The sequence below is a fragment of the Mastomys coucha genome, unplaced genomic scaffold (assembly GCF_008632895.1).
Source record: "Mastomys coucha isolate ucsf_1 unplaced genomic scaffold, UCSF_Mcou_1 pScaffold1, whole genome shotgun sequence".
Taxonomy (NCBI): domain Eukaryota; kingdom Metazoa; phylum Chordata; class Mammalia; order Rodentia; family Muridae; genus Mastomys; species Mastomys coucha.
This window is the reverse complement of record NW_022196891.1, coordinates 82,823,471-82,829,470: the sequence shown is the minus strand read 5'-3', so window position 1 is coordinate 82,829,470 and position 6,000 is coordinate 82,823,471.

Here is a 6,000-nt window from a genome sequence, read left to right as displayed (position 1 = left end):
TCATTGGGTGGTCGCGTCATCCCGAGATTTGAGTAAGGATCTCCCCAGTTCCGGGGGTCTTTCAAAACCTTTATGAAGTGAAAACAGGTTTAGGTAGGTAAATAGGTCCACAAAATGAGAGAATCTTTACAGTCATTTCTCTGGCAAAGGATGTTTGTACATTATATATAAGATCTTAAGCCTTTACAGAAAAAGGAACTGCCCTGTTAAACTCATACAATAATTACGAGTACACACTTCACCAAAGCAATTAGTTAAATAAGTATGATGAATTATTCAGAAAATTAAAGTCACAATTGTAAATAACGATATGCCCATCAAATGGTTGAATTTTAAGTGCTACTGTTAGTATTAAATACTCAAAGGAACCAGGGTGCCCACGCTTTGCTGGTAGCTAAAGAAACAAATTCACTGTCGTGTTACGTCGTTCCTCATAAAATCAAATGTCTTTTGCCATATAATCCAAAAATCCAAGCTGGCATAAATGAAAACTTATTTTTATAGTATATTTTTGCAAATGTCTGCACTGGCTTTATTCATGATCACTGAAAACAGTGTGTTCTCACTGAAGACAACTCAAGCATAATCCATCCGCCATAAAGCAAGACCCAGCCATGAAAAGGGACAGAGTGCTGGCTTCGGCAACCACATGGACACACTGTCAAATGCACCTTTTAAGGTAGAAACACCTGACATGAGATGCTTCTTATACATACACACACACACATACACACACACACACACACACACACGTACATATGTATATATATGTGTATGTATATATATGTATATATGTGTGTATATGTATATATATCATATATATTATATATATGTGTGTGTACATACACACACACATTTCTTCATTCAACAATCTTAACAAGGTAATCTTTAGGGAAAGAAAATAGGTCCATTTTCCTGAAGTTAGGAATTTGAGTCATGGTTGACTGGAAGAAAGGACCAGGCATACACATATGGTCGTCCACTGAGGAGGTCTGGAAACAATGATCCCACTGCAGTAATACATAAGGACCCCTATGACCTAGATCTGCATTTTTAAAATACAATCACCCCACAATTGGTACCAGAGATTCTTGGAGAACTGATGGATTCCAGGGCCACCAGGGACGATATGATAAAGACCCCGGGCATCGGGCATCGTGCTATCAGAAAGCACACCTATGCCTCCAAAGCACGTCAATACACAAAAGAGATAGAGAGTGAAACAGACAAACAGTACCCTTTTAAAGGATTTGTTTTTACTTATGTATATTTGTGTGTGTTTACATGTGCACATATGTGTGCATGTATCCATCTGGGTGAGAAAAAGGAATCAGATCCTCTGGTAGTTGTGAGTCACGTGGCAGTGCTAGGAACTGAACTCTGGTCCTTCCCAAGAGCAGCAAACACTTGTCAACTCTGGATCTCCTCTTTAGCCCCCAACATAGAATGATTCAGGTAACAAAGTAAACACTATTTGTATTACAGCATACATTGTTATAAACTGCCATGTGTCTGTATTAATACCAATGGGTAACTGAATAAAGACAAAAGAATCCCTTCTAGTTCTCTTGACAAAAAAGAAATAAAATAGGCCCCAATTAATTAAACCAAAAGTGATGGAAACCCCAGACCTATAAACTGATGGCCAAATGACTTGATACAAGGTTGAAAAGAAGAGAAGATTTGCAAAGTCTCTAAGCTGCTATTTTAGTTGGATAATCAATAGCTTTACAGGGGAGAATTCTATTGGCTACCACCTTAACTATGGGACAAGATTGGCATGCATGCCTCAAAGTTAACACAGGGAAGGATGTAAGCTGATTCTCAATTCTATGGTACTCCTGTCAGAGATACATTACCTCATCTAACCATAAGAAATCCAGAAGTGAACTCAGTACAGAAAACTTCTACCAACAGGCAGTGGTGGCGCACGCCTTTAATCCCAGCACTTGGGAGGCAAAGGCAGATTTCTGAGTTTGAGGCCAGCCTGGTCTACAGAGTGAGTTCCAGAACAGCCAGGGCTACACAGAGAAACCCTGTCTCAAAAAACCAAAAAAAGAAAAAAGAAAAAAAGAAAAAGAAAAAGAAAAAGAAAAAGAAAAAAGAAAAAAGAAAGCTTCTACCATAATTGCTGACCTTCATAAGAGTTCGATCGTAATAGAGAGGAGACTGGGGAGTGTATTAGATGATTAAAAAAAAAAAAAAAAAAAAAAAAAAAAAAAAGCAGCTAGGCCAGCTAAGGGAAAGTTAGCATTCTAGACAATATCCCAAAAGAGGGAGGAGAAGATGATTGTAAAACTAGTGATATCCCAAGTTAAACTTCCAAATTTCAGTAGTACCATTTCATCCAGATTAATTTCCTATGTTTGATAATTGTATCTCAGTTATGGGAAGCATTAGAGGAAATTGGGAAGGACTACAACACATCTCTGAGATTTTTTTTTTTTCAATGTTTTGGTGTGTGTGTGTGTGTGTGTCACTTTTATGCCATTATGGCCAAAAATACCTGACAGAGACAGCTTAGGAGAGTGATATATTTTGGCTCATGGTTTTGACAAAGTTCGCTCCATCAGAGCAGAGGAAAGCAAACTGAAGACTGTTATCACTGTGGTAAACCAGGAATTGGGGGCGGGGAGGGAGGTGAAGGAACAGGATAGAAGAGGCTACTACATCCAAAGGTCTGTCTCTCGTGACCCACTTTTGCCTTTAAGGTCCCAGTTCCTAAAGAGTCCATAGATCTCCAAGGTAAGACCTTCAACTGTGAGGCCAGGTTCTGAACTATGAGCCTGGTGGTGCATTTCAGAATCAAATCACAACAATAAGTCAAAAATTACTTAAAAATGAATAGCTTTTAAAAAATATAAAAAGAATGAAGGACTGACACCAGTCACTGGTCCATAGGAGTTGTGGGATTCTTAGGAATAGTATGTTCAGATTCCTGAAACCCACTCAAGAAACTAGACATAGTGGTGTACACCTGTAACCCCGACACAGGGAGAGCAGAGGCCAGAGTCCCCCAAATCTCACTGCCCAGGTAGCCTGGTCAAATCAGAGATCTCCAGGTTCAACAAAGGAAACTGGATCAGAAGACTAGAGTGAAAAGCAATAGAAGAAGAGACCCAGCTGTGGTCTAGGCACACACATGCAAGAATGAGAAGGTAACTATGCAGTATGGTAGGAATGAGGGTCGGGGGAGGCATCCATTCTGCTCATAGTCCATCTGTGAAGAGGTGGACTCAGAACAGCCAAGGCTTGAAAATATATATTATTCAGTGGGTGCCTCATGGCCAGCTACCATTGTGAGTGTTTGGTAAATGATCAACATGGAGTTTAATTGACTTTCTTCTCTTCATCCATCATCCATGTTGTCCTCTTCACCTTCTCACCTTTGCTTCCTGTGGCCTTGGCTTCCACTTGATCCTCTACTAACTCCACTACGTAAGGATCAGTGTCCTGGGAACCAACATCTGGGTCTCTCCTCCCAAATGTCACTCTTTTCTGATGAAACTCAACCCATGTTGCTTTCTTTTCCAGGGATGCCTATTCATTTATTTATTGTGGGAAATGGCCTACATGCCACAGTAGGCATGTGAAGAGCCTTCTGGAATCTATTTTCCGTTATCCTACCATGTGAGTCCTAGAGATCAAGCCCATGTCTTCAGGCTTGGCCACAGTGTCTTTACCCATTGAGCTATCTCACCAGCCCTTGTACTGTGGTTTTAGTAGCATTAAAATGTTCCTTGTCCCCTCCACTATGCATCCTTCAAATCTCTATACACACTGGCCATCAAGTGTCTTAGGCCTCTAGAACTCAGGTTGACAATTCTTACTAGAGACATAATGAACTCTTTATTTTATTGATACAAAGTCAGATCTTCCCATGAATTTTGTCCACCCCGATAAATGGTACTATCATCCAGTCAGTGGTCCAAGCCAAAAAGATTTAGGAAACATCGCTGACCTATAAATCTTTTTCTCAGCCCCCACATCCTTTTGGCAGCAAAGCCTTATGTGTGCTACCTTTAAAATAGATCATCAATTTGTCCATGGTTGGCTGATTTCTCCTCAAAGATTTCCACGTTCAAATCTCCAGAACCTGAAATGTTGTTACATTGGGTGGAAAGAGACTCTTGCCACTGTGGTTAATTTAACAATTGGCTGGTTGAGGATTTCACCCTGGGTAATTTGGGAGAGAATAATGCATGCACATCGAGGCCAACAAACGTAGGCACGGAAAAAGCTTTACACTGAGGACTGTGAACCAAGGGGTATAATTGGCCTCTAGAAACTGGAAAATACAAGGAAATGAATTCTTTGCTACAGCCTCCTGGAGGGGTGCAGTTTCTGAGGTCAGATTGTCAATTGTTTAATTCCAGTTTGGGTATGTGGCTGCTATGGACGGGCCATTTAAACCTCCCGTGTTTCTGTTTTCTCACCAGCAAACAAGCAAAGTCATGGCAGAACCGAGCCAGAAAAGAAAATCTTCCAAGCACATAAAAATCAAACGCAAAATCTACAGAACAAAGAAAAAAATTAAAAGTGGCCACGTAATAAACAAAGGCAGACCTATCAGAATCACACCTGACATCCAAACAGAGACTATAAAAGCTAGAAGGCCCTGGATAGATATTCTGCAACCTCTAAAAAAAAAAAACCACAGGTGCCAACCTAGGCTAATATACCAGCAAAACTCTCAATCACCATACAGGGAGAGAACAAGATCTTTTAATACTACGTATTCTTAATAAATGTTTGCTAAATGAACAGATAAAAAATTGGTTGGCATATGCTCTAGTCTTGTTTCTGTTGCTATAACAAAAGATCTTGGGGGGAGGCAATTTCAGAAAGAGAGGGTTTATTTGACTTACACATCCAAATTAGTCAATTATTGCCAAGACATGAAGACAAGAATTTAAAGTGAACAGCAAATAGAACAAATACACAAGTCTTTACTTGCTGCCTCTCAGCTAGATTTATCGTTTTGTTTGTTTGTTTGCTTGATGTTTTTTGTTTTCTGGAGACAGGGTTTCTCTGTATAGCCCTGGCTGTCCTGGAACTCACTCTGTAGACCAGGCTGGCCTCGAACTCAGAAATCCATCTTGCCTCTGCCTCCCAAGTGCTAGGATTAAAGGCGTGCACCACCACTGCCCTCATACCCTCCAAAGTCACCCAAAGCATATCTCGCTTTTTACTTGTTTTAAAATTTTTGCAAACTAATGCTAAAGGTCAGTCTGCTATGGCTCGCCACTGGCATCCACGCACCTCCAGTTCATATGCCGTGGTGAAATGGTGAGATCCACTTACTAACCCGTGGAATGGTCCAGACCTCTCACTCAGGATATTTTCTAGTTCCATCACTTGTGGGCAAATTTCATGATATCTTTGTTTTTCATAGCTGAATAGTATTCCATTGTATAAATGAACCACATTTTCCTTACCCATTTTTTGGTTGAGAGGCATCTGGGTTGTTTTCCATTTCTGGCTATTATGAGCATAGTGTTCTTGTTGTGTGGTAGAGCGTCTCTTGGGTATTTTCCCAGAAGTAATATACCTGGGTCTTGATGTAGCACTATTTCCAGTTTTATGAGAAACTGCCAAATTTATTTCCAGGGTGGTCATACAAGTTCGTACTCCCACCAGCAAGGGAGGAGTACTCTTCCTTGCTCTATATCCTCACCAGAATGTGCTGTCACCTGAGGATTTTTTTTTATCTTAGCCATTCTGATGAGAGTAAAGTTAGGGATAGCACACAGCTCACCTATGCTGGCTGGACCCTAGGCAGACCCAACTGGTCTTGTTTTGTTTTTGTTTGGTGGAGTTTGAGAAATTTCCTTTTATAGCATTGGCTAGATTTCAATATTCAATCCTCCTGATTCAGCTCCAACCAGTGTTCAGATTGCTGTCATGTGACACCAAACCTGACTGATTGACACATAGAGTTGATTCACTAAGGAATCACACCGGTGAACCCTGTGTATATTATAAGTTATTTCAGTACAG